This window comes from Miscanthus floridulus, chromosome 5, assembly GCF_019320115.1.
Source record: "Miscanthus floridulus cultivar M001 chromosome 5, ASM1932011v1, whole genome shotgun sequence".
NCBI classification, from domain to species: Eukaryota; Viridiplantae; Streptophyta; class Magnoliopsida; order Poales; family Poaceae; genus Miscanthus; species Miscanthus floridulus.
In genome coordinates, this window is record NC_089584.1 from 13,790,058 (window position 1) to 13,805,092 (window position 15,035).

Here is a 15,035-nt window from a genome sequence, read left to right on the forward strand (position 1 = left end):
AGAAAAAAGGTGCAGCATCTGTTTTATATGTGGGTCATTTGTAGGGGTGACTGGTGATTGAGCCATCCCTACAAATCGGAGCTATATATACGGGGGCATTTGTAGGGGCGACTCAATCACCAGCCGCCCCTACAAATAGCATTTCCAGGGGCGGCTGGTGATTGAGTCGCTCCTACAAATAAGACCCTATTTGTAGGGGCGGCTCGTAACACAAGCCGCCCCTGCTTTTTATTTGTAGGGGCGGCTGGTGTCTGAGCACCCGAGCACGCCACTGTAGGGGCAGCTCCATCACTAGCCGTCCCTACAAAAAATTCGAATCGTTGCTAAAAATTATTTTTACGTAGTGTCAGATCTGTACTTCTTTCCATTAGATTAGAGTGAAAACTAAAAGGCAACACTTATGCACAATTTGCACATTTACACATGCAATGTTTGAAGCTCCACAGCAGTGGCATACCGCACATCAACCATAGTTGGTGCAAAGATTTCCTATTTTGATGCACTACAGGAATTTCACAGTTGGAAACAAGCAATGCATGTACGAGTTACGGAGTTGGTTACCACGCACATAGCAATCACCCATAGCAATCATTTCACAACCTGAGCAATAACCAATCCTCTGTTCCATTTCTTCACAACAATCATTAGTCCAACAGAAATCGCCTACTATCCCAGTTGATGGTGCAAAAGTCAACTAGGGAACTAACTACAGTCTATCCAGAAACCATCATCAATAAGTTTCTGTTTCCGTTCACTACTGCCACTTATGCTAATAGATAGGAGTAGGAAGCACCACTGTAAAGTGGAAACGCCACCCTACTCCTAGAAGTAGCCGATGGAGGGAACATGCAAGTAAGAGGAATAGAGGATGCAGATATGGAGGTGCGCACGGAGATAGCATGCTTTTACCAGCTCTCCTGGCGCGGAGCGGATTGGACGAGGCCCTTTTGGAAGACGTCGTCGATGAAGGACAGAAGGAGTTCTTGACAGGTGGCCCTGTGGTGGCGAGGCGATGGGCGATGTGCAGTGCCCCCTCTCAAAATCCCCTCTTCCATAGTGTTGGGAATGAGTCGTGCTGGCAGCAGCAAAAGCGTAAGCCTTCTTCCTAGGCTGTGTCACCGTCCATTAGTCTCGTTTGTGTAATATCGAAATCTGTATGTATACGCTAAGATGTCTAGCCCACGGCTGTAATCCTATATACATCCTAGAGTGCTCGCAGAAGCACGTTGTTATATCAAACATTTGTACCTTAGATGCGTAAATCTTTTACGTATTTTTTTTTAAAAATCCCCTCTGCGGCGAGGCAATGGGCCCTTCGCTCCGGGAGTCACCGAGAACTTTTGTTGAGTCGTGCTGTGTAGCCACATTGGGCTGATGGGTTGAACCAAAGAAGAGGACAGTTGGACAGCTCAACTGTGAAGGTTTCGTGTCCCGGCGGATTGTCCACGTCTTTGTTGGACCGTGGAGAATTTTTATTTTTAATCATTTTTTAATCAATATTTTAATAATAACCCCCTTCAAAAAATATTTTTAGATCTAACCCTTTTGGTAGCGGCGTGACCAACGTTGTCGCACCAACGCATGTAGCGTGGCAACATTTGCTACGTTGGATGGCGTTTCTGACATGGAAAAGCTTGTCGCGCCACTCCTTGTGGCGTAACAATAGACAAGACTAAATTTTTGAAAAAACATAACTCTTCAATACGACGTTAGATGAAGATAATTTTTACATGAAAATTATAGATCTCGACGAGATCTACAACTTTCTAGTTTTGAGTTTTTTCATTTGAGGACGTTAAGACGCTCAAAAAATTAATATAAAATTTTAGCATCATAATAATCATAATAATCATGTACCAGCGCTTACTGCATTTAAAAAATAATATATTTTTTATATGGTGTCAAATTAAGATATATTTTATATCAAAGTTGTAGCCCTCAACGAGATTTACAAGTTTATAGTTTTGAATTTTCATATTTGAGGTCGTTAAAATACTCCAATAACTAATATAAATTTTTAGCAGCATATTAACCGTGTATCAAAACTTATCATTTTAGAAAAATCGTATATTTCTTATTTGATGTCACATAAAACAACTTTTTAAATAAAAGTTGTAGATCTCGTTCGAAGCTCCAATTTTGATAAAAAAAAAGTACCTTCATTTGACACGATACAAAAATGATATTATTTTTCTAATGCGACCAGCGCTATTACGCGATTATTATGCTACTAAAATTTTATATTATTTTTTTAAACATCTTAACGACTCCAAATGTTAAAACTCAAAACTATAAAGTTGTAGATCTCATTTAGAGCTACAACTTTCATGTAAAAATATCTTTATTTGACAAAATATATTATTTTTCTAATGTGACAAGTACTAGCACGCGGTTATTATTTTTCTAAAATTTTATATTATTTTTTTGAGCATCTTAACGACTCCAAATGTTAAAACTCAAAACTACAAAGTTGTAGATCTCATTGAGAGCTACAACTTTCATGTAAAAATTATCTTCAGTTGACAACATACAGAAACAATATTATTTTTCTAATACGACAAATACTAGTACGCGGTTATTATGCTCCTGAAATTTTATATTATTTTTTGAGCATCTTAACGCCCTTAAATGAAAAAACTTGAAACTATAAAGTTGTAGATCTAATCGAGAGCTACAATTTTCATGTAAATTTCATCTTCATCCGATGTCGTATCAAAGAGTTATGATTTTTCAAAAATTTGGTCTTGTCATGCCACTCTCGGTGGTGCGACAGAACAATACTGTCACGCCAGCGGGAGTGGCGTGACAACGTTTTTCATGTCTGAACACCGTCTAACATGACGGATGTTGCTGCGCCGTTGCATGTGGCGCGACAACGTTATCTGGTCGTGCCAGCGGGTTAGATCTAAAAAAAATGGAGCAATTATTATTAAAATATTAAATAAAAAGGATTAAAAATAAAAAAATCCCCGTCTGGAAACGACTCTCAGGTTGGCGCTGCAGTTGCTGGACTGTCCAGTGGCCATATCGATCTGGACCACCATCAATTGCACAATAGTGCCAGACTTAATAACTGTTGAAAAATAGTTTTGCAAAAATATAATTTACATGATGCAATGATCATGATGAGGATGATTCTCAAGAATGCATGTTGGGTCGTTACACTTTGATTCATACATCTTACTAAATTCTCTACAAAATTTGTCATACAGGCATTTGGTAAAATTATTGATCCAGTCTATTTGACACATTTTCTGAATGTCCTTTATACCTGCATGTATCAAAAAAAGACAGGGAATAGTTATAGAGCTGAAACTTCAAGTACATCTTCAATTATTTCAGGTAAGTGATAACCTACAGGTATCTTGCCCATTTCATGTCCTACGTATTCACTATTGTGGAGAATCGCCGTGAACTATTGCTACTCCTTTGTGATCCACCAAATGATATCCCGAAAATTTAAGGTAAAAATCTCTAATGGCAAGCATCTCAATAGCTGCATCCTGTATCAGGATCCGATCTCTAGGTTGTTTCTTTGAGCAGGATATTCCAAGAGCAATAACAGAAACCAAGCATTTCTGAATTCCACTTCTTGTAGTTCTATTGTTAGCATCTATGTGCATCCAGATTGTCGGATCAACTATCTCCCATATTCTCTCTGGAAGAGTATTCTCTGAAAACTTGTGCAAATCTGACGAGTCATTGAATATCTCATCTGTTGGGCTCCTTCCAGTAAACATCTCGAGCAGCAATATACCGAGGCTATAAACATCACCATGTGTTGAGACAAAAGGACCTTCACCGTGCTCTATGATTGCAACAAAAAAAAGTCAACATGCCGTGTTCATACAAGAACTAGGAATAATGTACAAGTAAAAAATAACTATTTCAATTACCTGGAGCAACATAACCGATGGTGCCTCTTATTCCAGTTGTGCTACTTGAATTTTGCAGGGTTCTACTATAGCATTGTCTGGAAGGATTCTTGATATGCAGAAGTCTCCAACTCGGGCACTCATGTTTTCTGCAAGAAGGATGTTGCTTGGCTTGAGATCACAATGAATGATTGATGGCTGACAGTGATTGTGAAGATAGTCCAAAGCATCGAAGATATTGACAGCAACCTGTAGCCTTTGTTCAAGGCTAAAAGTATTTGTTTGAGCAAGTGTGTCAGATTCAGGGTGAAGCCACCCCTTCAGGTTACCATTTGGCATGAACTCAAAAACTAGTGCCTTGAACTCTTCACCCTGGTGAGTGATGCTTGAGCAGCAAGTGATGATCTTTATAAGACAACGGCGACGCACCCTTCGCAGTGCCTCACATTCAGCCACAAAACTTCTAATAGTCCGAGTCTGCTGTGTGTTAAACACCTTTACAGCTACTGTAGTGCCCTGATCATGTAAAGTACATTTATAAACCATGCCATAGCTTCCTTGTCCAAGCAAACTGGCCTCAGAAAATCCATTGGTCCCATTTGACAATGCATGATAAGAAACTCTTTCATACTGTTCCTCAGTTGTGGATGTGAGTTGAGTTTCATGCCTTTTTCTGAGCTTCGAGTGGATCAACTAAAGCTACAAGCACACTGATTGATGTTAGGGTAATCATAAGGGACTTCGAAAAATGCCTTTTCTTCTTTTCTGAAGCAAACATGGAGCATGGAGCTAAAGGAAGCTGAGGTGTTCCACCACAAAGGCCATCATTCCCTTGAACGGACAGGTTCATTCTATTTTCAAAAATACCCTTTTCTGGCACTTCACCATGTAAATTATTAAAGGACAGATTTAATTTTGACAATGATGTCAAATTCTGAAGACATGTGGGGATCAATCCAGACAAGTTGTGTGCTAGATACAATTCTTGTATGCCGCCAATACTACAAAGGGCATCTGGAATACTCCCAGACATCGCCCTGTTCGCTTGGCTGATAAACCATGGCTGAAAGTACTGTTGGCTGATTTGTTGTGAGAGAAAAATACTATTCGTTGGCTGAAAAAGTACGGCTTGTCATGTTGAGAACAGAAAGACCTTTTAAATTCTCCAAAGATTGAGGCACCCTGCCTTCAAACGAGTTCTGATCCAGCAACAGCAATTCCAAAGATTTGCAGTTTCCAATACTATCAGGTATGTTGCCAGACAACTGGTTTCCTGACAGAAACAATGCGTTAAGGTTTGCCAGGCAACCAACTCCAGTAGGAAGTGGCCCAGACAACGAATTCTGTGACAAATTTAGGATGTAGGAAAGTGCAGGAAGTTTGAAAACCTCTCTGGGGACTGAACCATTCAGTTTCTGCGCTGAGAGATCAAGAATAAACAGGTTCTTCAAGTTCCCCAAGCTTGCTGGAATTGGACCCTCCAAGTTGTCATTGTATAAAGCAAGTGTATTCAACTGTGTAAGATTTCCCAGTGACGTTGGTATAAGGCCTGACAAGCTGGTGTTGTAAAGGTATAAAGCGGCCATGTTTTGAAGCCTACCAATGCTCTCTGGAATCCCTCCGGATATGGGAATATTCATAATCGCAAGTACTTGCAGACCAACCAAATTACCTATGTCAGATGGAATAAACCCAGAAATCCTATTGTTTCCTAAGAAAAGATTCCAGAGAGTTGTGGACAGGTTTGCAACTGAACTAGGAAGTTGTCCACTGAAGAAGTTATTGTCAATATACAGGGTCCGAAGCTGGCTACAGTTTGCTAACATCTTCATGAATTCCCACCCCTCCCTGTCACTTGATTCTAGCTTGTTGTCGGACAAGTTTAGGGTAACGAGACCTTTCAATCTCCCCAGAGTAGGAGGAACGCGCCCACTAAAACTGTTTAGCGCGAGTTGCAGAAACGTGAGAGCAGAGATGTTGGAGAGTGAGGGTGGGATAGTTCCATGGAACTTGTTGTAACCAAAGTTCAGAGTTCTGATGCTGGGGAGCCTATCGCCAATATTACTGGGAATAGTTCCAGACAGGGAGTTTGAATCAATGGAGAAAACTTGTAGCCTAGACAAGTTGTAAAGAGAGTGTGGAAGCACACCTGAGAGCTTATTTTCGTAGAGATAGAGGAAGCGCAGGCCTCCAATGCTGCCGAGTTCAGGTGGTACGGGGCCTTTGAAGTGGTTTGTAGTTAGATCGAGAGAGTACAGAGCCGACATGTTGGCTAGTGATGCCGGGATATTGCCGGAGAAGCTGTTGTTTCCCAGCCAGAGCTTCTGAAGGTCTGTGAGCCTGTGGCCGAGCTCGACAGGAATACGACCATGGAGGTGGTTGTTGCTGAGTGTCAAGAACAGTAAGCTGACACAGGAGCTGAGGTTGGCAAGCAGTTCTCCGTTGAGCTTGTTGTAGCTCAGGTCGAGGGTCTTGAGGCGTACTAGGCGGCCGATGCTTGCAGGGATGTTCCCTGGAACCAGTTGAAGGTCAGGTTCAGCACTCGCAGGAAAGTGAGGTTCCCAATGGCCGGCGACAGGGTGCCAGCGAGCCCATAGACGGGCAGGCTCAGCGCCACCACTCGCCGACGCCTAGCCCCGCACCTGACCCCCTCCCAGCTGCAGAAGCCGCCAACGCTGCTACTGTTCCACGAAGCATGCGGGTCATCACCATGACCGCCGCTGATCACGGCGGCGGCCTTGAACTCCAGCAGTGCGGCCTCGTCGCCGGCGGCTTGTGCGGCCACGAGAATCGAGATGGAAACGGAGGCGGACAGCAGCAGCGGCAACAGCAGTGAGCTCGCCGAGGCCGAGCGCATCGCCATGCCTATTCCTCTTTTTGCTCCACTGCTTATTGGGTATGGTCGTATGGATGGGTATGCAGCGAGTGGTTTTGGGTTCTTTTTGAGTGTTCACTTGGAACAGCGCGGCTTCGTCATGGCCCTCTGCGGTCACACCACCTTTATCTGCGGTTATAAATGTCCATGCGCCCGAGGCCCGACGGCGTGGCACGTAGCCTGTAAATTTAGCTCAACCCAAGCAAGAGCAGGCCCGGTAGTGTGCGGGCCCAGGCTGGCCCGGCCCGGTAGTGTGCGGGCCTAGGCTGGGCCGCTACTCAGGCCTGCGAGCTGGCACGGCCCGGCCCGGTTTATAGGGGTTGGCCCGGCAGCGGCCTGAGACCTCCCCCTAGCGGCGAAGCAGTCCAGCCCCACAACACCTCAGCTCCCGCGTATATAAGCGACAGCCGCGACGCTCTCTCTCCTCAACTCTAACCCTAAATCATTTCCTCCCCCACCGTCTCGCCGCTCTCGCCTCGACCGCTCGATGGTCGACGCCTCGCCGTCTCTTCTGCTGGCGTCCGACCTCGCCGGCCCTGACTCCGGTGACCTCGAACCGCCTGTCGCCGACGACCTCCCCTGATCCCCTCCCTCTTTGCCTCTTCCTTCTCCATCTCCCTATCTTCCCTTTAGATCTCGGTGATTATGTGAGTTCGTTGTCCCCGTCTGTCCCTCCTCCGCCGCTCGCCATCCTTGCTAACCGGTGTGTCGTCTTCTCTGGGTGGCCGTCGTCTTCTCCGGCACCGGGCTCCGATTGCGCAGGTAAAACCCTAACCCTAACCCTAACCCTCCTCTTTTATCTTCTTCCATTGATGTATTCTGATGTGATCTTTTCATCCTCTTCCATCTCTTTGCGTAGGTTGGTAGCCGATGCGTCGTCCTCTAGCTGTGGCATAGAGCGACCAAGGCGGCCCCTCGCACCGTTGAGGAACTTTGCTGGAGAGCCGTCCGCCATGGCGGCTGCTGATGACGATATCATCTAGCCGCTCACCAGCAACGATGACTTGATCGCGGCAGGCCTAGCCCATGAGGACGACGACGACACCGAAGGAGATGCTACTGCGTTGTTTGGTATCGATGTTGGTAGAGGCTCTGCTGCTCCGACTCCGATTGATCTAGACGACGACGGTGGTGAAGGGGCGACGGCGACTAGGAACCCGCTGGGCTCCAACTCCAACAGCTCTACTCCATCTGTTGCTGGTAACTCTAATGTTGGTAAGCGTAAATCACCTATGTGGGCTGATTTTGATGAGATATATGAGACTGTGAATGGTAGGAAGATTTGCACTAAAGCTACCTATAAAATGTGTAAGAAAACCTTGTCTGCTAGATCTAATGCCGGCACTGGCCACTTGAAGAGGCACCCAAAATCTTGTAGGCAGAAAACTGATCAATGTGCTAGGGTTCAGTCTAGGCTTGCTTACAATCCTGATGGTTCTGTGTATAACTGGGACTATAAACCTGATGTTGCTAGATCTGAGTTGTGTCGCTTGATTGCTAGGCTTGATCTGTCGTTAGGTATTGTGAGACAGACGCCTGGGAAGAGTTGAAAGGACCTTGATGTCGCCTAGAGGGGGTGAATAGGCCTATTTAAAACAAACTCGCAGCGGAAATTAAATTCTAGATGCAGCACTGCTGCTCCTAAGGTGCAACATTGCCGCACTGCGGCACTGTCTCACTGCGGCACTACCTCACTAAAGTACGGTACTGCTGCTCCTACAGACAAGCTCAAACTATAATTCAAAAAATGTCCAAGAAAAAGTAGATCGAGCAAATTATTGATGTTTCTAGGGTAGTGTAGAGTCTATTCTACCACCAAGATGTTGGCAGAAGTGCACGAGCAAGTAGATCGGGATCAAACCCTAGAATCACCACAATACAAGTATAGCAATGCAAATCACATGAACACAAGTGACACACCAGTTTATCCCATGGTTTAGCTCTCCACTAAGGCTTGCCTATGTCCACATTGTTGAGGTAGCCATAAAGGCTTTGGTCTCTTTCAACCTTATCCTCGTTCTCAAGTCAAGAGAATAAACTCTTGAGATGAGGGGTGATTTCACTATATGATTAGGGTGATTACAAACCTCCTGGGGTTGCCACACAAGTTGTCAAGCTCCACGGGCAACGCTCTTGCCGGCTAGGAGCAAGCTCCAAGAGTAACAAACACAATCCACCGGTTTAAACGCGAACCAAGTGCTCTAGGAGATGAAGGACAGTTGGGGCTGCGCTCTAATGTAGTTTGGAGACTCAAACTCTCTTGGATTTGGAAGAAAATCAACGGAAGAAGCTTGAGGGGCTCTAATGGTGAGTGAGGGAGAGAGAACAGCTCTTTTCTGTTTTAGACGAGCCGAAATGAGTAGGAGGTTCAAGAGAGCCATTGGGGAGGAAGAGAAAGGGTATAAATACCCCCCGGCCCCAACGGTCAATTGAGTCGTGGCAGTGCCACTCCTCAAGTGCGGCAGTGCCTCTCTTCAGGTGCGGTAATGCATCACCTGCTAGGCAGCATAAAAGATAAGATTGCAAAGCTTGCTGTCTTGGCTGAGGCTTTAAGGATATTTGGTGGGTAAATGAGCATTTGGTTGCACATTAAAGCTTGTGCATTGTATCCCCTTTATAGTATGGCTTTTCCTTAACTTAAATTCAAAACATCAAAGAATTTAAACACGTTTCAGTTGGTCACTACATCCTTTTATAATTGGGGGTTTCCACCATCGCATGTATTATCCTCTTTCTCAATATCACTTCATAAAGGCTTTGCAAACATCTTTGTCTTATTTCTTTGAGCAAACATATCTTGAGCATGTGACTTGAACCATTTTCATACATATGAGTTCACCTCATGGCTTCAAGTCACTTCTACTAATGATTTGATCCTCAACACAATATGATTCCTTATCGCTTGATTTGTTCCTCGACTCAATGCAAGTACTCTCTTCTTCACCTTAGCCATGGTACCTCGGTCCTCAAGCCATCGCTTGCCCTTTGCCTTCGCTTAGTCTCTCGAAGCCCTTTCCTTGCTATCTTCACCTTATCAAGCCATACACAAGTCACATCATATTAAACATTCATTGAAAAACCATTTCTTCAATAGTATGATCCTTGCTTGAATATCTTCTAGATATGAATGTTGAGATCAATCAAGCTTTAGTTTGATTCACATAAAGATATATATGAATCAACATAAATATGGTCAAGCCAATTCATGATTCCTTATATCCTCTTCATCTTGGTTTAACACTCCTAATACTCACTTGAATATATATCTTCATACTTCTAGCTTGATCAAAGCAATGCAAAGTGATTTTCCAAATCTTTATCCATACAACCAAACCAACACAGAGATCGACTTATATCCAATATGAGTTGTGTCCTTTGTTATTTAAACCTTTGCTTGGTATTTCTTCACTTATGCATTCTTGACTCATCCTTCAATCCTTGATCAAAGCTAATCCACTATTAAACTCTTCTTGTTCATGCAAAGCATGTCATTATTGAGACCAATCCAAAATCATCAACTCATGTCTCTTTTAACGTTTGCCAAATATGCTTGCTTTCTCATGATACTATAATATTCCTCAACATAGAAGCCATTTTATCAACTCCATTTGCATTGTTGTCTTTCTCTTGAACTATATTGTTTCCTTGATCTTCCAACATAACAATACACAATTTTTGCCTTGATTTGAACATTATGTGGAATATCATCAAGTTTGCCTTCTTGTTGAACCTATATACACTTCATATTCCACAATCCACAAGTGTATGCAATAAAATCAATTTCACTCCCAGTTAAACTGGTCGGATGCTCGATTCAACAGCTCAGCTACCAGTTCAACTGGTCAGATGCTCGATTCAACATCTCGGCTACCAGTTCAACTGGTCGGATGCTCGATTCAACAGCTCAGCTACCAGTTCAACTGGTCGGATTCTTGATTCAATAGCTCGGCTACCAGTTCAACTGGTTGGATGCTTGATTCAACAGCTCAGCTCCCAGTTAAACTGGTCAGACGCCTACTCCTATTGACCAGCTACATGTTCAACTGCTTGACCAAGCTCAAGATGGTGTTGCTCAACGGATACAAGATGCTTGGGTCCTAGCTGTTCAACACTTAGCAAACTTTTTAGACCTTTAATGGTGTTGTCATTCAATTCACCAAAACCCACTAAAGGGCTAGATGCACTTACAATCTCCCCTTTTTGGTGATTGATGACAACACAATTAAAGCTTACAAGTGATTGATAAATAATAAGATTTTGAATCCTATGATATAGTGAGCTCCCCCTAAATGTGTGCATTGAAAGGAATTCAAATTTTGGCCTCAAATGCCAAATGCACATATTCAAGATAAAGTGTGGGAACTCTTCTATATCTTAGCATCCATGGGGTGCAAGGTGCCATCATGATAAACACGATGCTCATGGCAGTTCATGCACTCAAGAAGTTTCTGAACCTGCCATGTGCGACACTTCCATGAGTGAGCATGACATTGCCGCATAGTGGCAGTCAGAGAAAATAAACAACATATCATTCAAGGCATGAACATCACACATTAGCATATATGGTCCTTATCAAGAGCATCAATTTAAACTATCCTTGCATACACCACACAATAAAAATTGAAAAATCTTATATGCCTCCCTTTTACCCCTTTAAATCCTCATATCAATCTCTTTCCCTTACACTCTCTCCCAATATTTCTCCCCCTTTGGCATTAGTCTCCAAAAAGGATCTCTCCACCAAAAGGAGGAAACAATGATAGACAAATGAGGGCAAGAGGTAGGTAAAAGTTCAGCATATAGGATTTCTCTCCTGAGTTTTCTACCAAACAAAGTATGCATCGTGTTAAGTCAAGATTCTTGAGAAGCCAGCATATTTGGCTCATACCTCACTTAGATGACACTTTTAATATGAGACTAACTCATGCCGTCACCATAACAGATATCAACCAAATATCTAAATAATTTTCTAATCGCCACCATAAGAACAAACTCATGGTGTGACTCAAAGTATTGCATACACATGCACACACTAGCATGTAAGGGCCTAGATGCACAAAGGTAGTACAAGAGTTTATGGAGCGATATACCTTTGTTCTAAGCCTCATAATCTCCATCGTGATCATGATATTTTGGATTTAGTGCTTTGATGGGCTTGGCATAATGCAAAAAGATTTCATTTGTGCCCATCTCTTTTAATCATGACCTTCATGAAGATTTCACAAACTTGTGCTTGATCTCATTTTAAAGCCCATTGCTAGCTCTTCTTGTCATTTTGAGATATCAACTGAAGACATATTTCTTGATATACCGAATTGAAAGATTATCCACCAATACCAATTAAAATATGATCTTCACAGTTTTGACACCACTTGAAGGAGAGTCTTCACAAGTTGATGCCAATTGGAATGGACTCTTGTATCTCATAATGTCACCTAGGAAATGCTCATAAAGACAAGAGATAGCATTAAATTGCACAAGCTAGAGTTTCACAGCTAGTGATCATTTTGGATGTGGAAGGTATGTAGATCACTAATTGCAAAACCTCATAACATAGACTAAATTCCCCTCTTTTGATAGTGCATACATATATATGTGGAAGGCAATAACATATGCACTTTTGGTCAATTAAGTCCAAACAAGGAAATTTAAGCTATATTATGGAGAGTAGCTACACAAGAGATAAAATTGCAATCCAATGAATATGAGAGATAACTTTACTAATTTAGATTGAGTCAATGTAGCATACCTATGAGAAACTCATCCTCACCAAGAGACTACATAAATTCACTAGAAGAAAAGATTAGTCTCAAAAGACACAAGACATAGAATGGGCTCCCCCTTAATATGTGCATCAAGTACTCGAATTACTTTATGAAGTGCACTTGAATCGGTTTAAGAGTCAAGAGGAGTTCATCTTATATCTTGGTCAAGGCATGATAAATTTGCAACAATTGAAATTATGCCAAGAAAACATACCACCACCATGGTAGATAGATCACCACATTGATATGACCATCATAAGTGAGACTTGATGATTTGGATAGCCATAGTTCTTCACTTGATGACTCATGGTGAATTAGAGCTCTTATGATCATCCAAGATCCATATTTGATTCCTAGTTCTTTCTTTACCTAAAGCAACTCACACAGAAAGCAAAGGTAAAATTCATGAATTTTGCAAATAGTGAACTAGGAGTTACCACTCTTTGTTGATTAGATCCTAGGTGATCAATGGGATGGATTGGGGCATTCAACAATAAACCAGGAGCACTTGGTTTATAAAGACCAAGACCTCCTAGAATAACCTTTGGAGCACCCAAGGATTCCATTGGAACCATCCATCCTCCTTTGATGTTCTTCTTTTTCCAATGTGTGTGAGACTACTGAATATTAACTTTGAAAGAAACCATTAGTCCCACAAGATATAGGCTTAACTCCCCCTCAATTTGTGCATACAAGAGTACACAAAGTACACTCATGCACATCAATAATTATGATGTCAAGGGAGAAGTTTACACTATACTCCAACTGATTCAAACTCCTTTAAACTACTTGTAGTCCAATTAGTTTCAGTTGATTCTAGTTGCTTTCAATTGATTTCAAATAATTCTAACTGATTGTAACTCATTTCTACTAGTAATTGCTGAAGTCAACTAGTTTCAATTTATCTCAGCTACTGTTTCTGAAAGCCTGCAACTGATTTCTTCAAGTTCCAATCGATTGCAGTTACTTGTTGCTTCTTGTATTTTGATTGCAACTCTTTGGACCCTTGTGTGAGTCTTTCTCTTTCATTGTAACTCCTTTAGACCAAACTGATGCTTATCATTTTTACTGATTCTTCATGACCAACTTGAGAGCCAACTTAATCTTGTTGTTACAATGCAATCCAATGAGTTTTCAGATTCTGTCTTCCTTGGAGAAAAATTCATATCCTTCAGAACACTAGTCCAATATGCATGAAATTTGGCTGAGATGTGCACCCATGAATCCTCTAACTGATGTGAAAATTTTAGCTCATTTGGACTCCATTTGATCAGCCAAATTAATTTTCTATCACAACTGCTAGAGTCTAAAAATAGCATTGCTGAAGCTGACAGAATTCAACTCAAAACTGATGTTCTTCTAAACCAATCTTCATGCCAACTATATAGCAACAAGTACTAGGTGTGTATAGCATGTTCACAAAGTTTTAGGCCAATTTATCAGTATTTGAACTTCCAAATCCATGTTTGAAGACAGCCAATTCAGAATTTCAATTTTCTGGACAGATTTGATAATTCCCTATTCATCTGTTCTTCTTGTCCAATCTTAAGGTGAATTTGGTTGAGAGTACTCACAAGATGTTATTTCAATTCAGTTCTCTTATTGATACTTGTAGTCTTGTGAATTCTTCTAATATAGCTTATCCAACTCAACCTCAAACTTGATTTTATCCAAACTAAAAATTTGGTCTCTTTGGCCTCTAGCAACCTCATCTTTCTTCAAGTGAAGAGTAACCATGGGCTTGTGATTTATTTAGTTAAACAAGCACAACCTCTTTTTTTTGATTTTCTATAGATAAGCTCAACACAAGAGGGCATTAGTAACACAAGCACTAGTTTCTTATTTAGTAACCTTTTATGTGTGTAAGACAAATGGGTTACTAAAATAGAGAAACCTCATAACATGGACTAAATCTCCCTTAAACCCCCATGCACATTCTTTTGAGTGGAATGGAAATGTAAATGTTCATGGTTGGTCAATTAAGTCCAAACGGATAGATTTAAGCCATATTATGGTGAGTGGCTAAAAGATATGAATCAATTCCAAATTAACTAGAGAGAGAGCACATCACATAGTTTTGTATTGATGATCTTCCTATGATAGCACACTCCATTTTAGAAACACATTCTCATTTAGTGAGACTACACAAATCACTTAGAAAGATTAGTCTCACAACACTAGTCATAGAGTAACTTCCCCTTTGGTAAGTGCTCTAAGTATTTGAATTCCTCACATAGCAATTTATTCATTTAAGAACTTGAGATTTCACTCTATGTCTAGGTCATGGCAACAATAGAGTAATCAAATTGAACTATGCCAAGAAATACTTACAATCATTAGAACATGTAGATGGACATAAGATAAGAATGAGAATTTGGCAATCTACCATAAGACAAGATTCCATCAAGTAGAGAGTTCTTGAACTGTGAGTGATAAGTGCCTCTACCTGAGTTTGATTCTTTATTCTTGGCTTTGCTGAAATTCTAGGTTTGAAGTCCACAAAGAAAACCCAAGTCATGT

General features: G+C 41.7%; 1 pseudogene; it reads right to left on the minus strand.

Moving 5' to 3' along the window:
- Positions 1–3,392: 3,392 nt before the first annotated feature.
- LOC136454261 (receptor kinase-like protein Xa21) lies at positions 3,393–6,738 on the minus strand (annotated as a pseudogene).
- Positions 6,739–15,035: the final 8,297 nt, after the last annotated feature.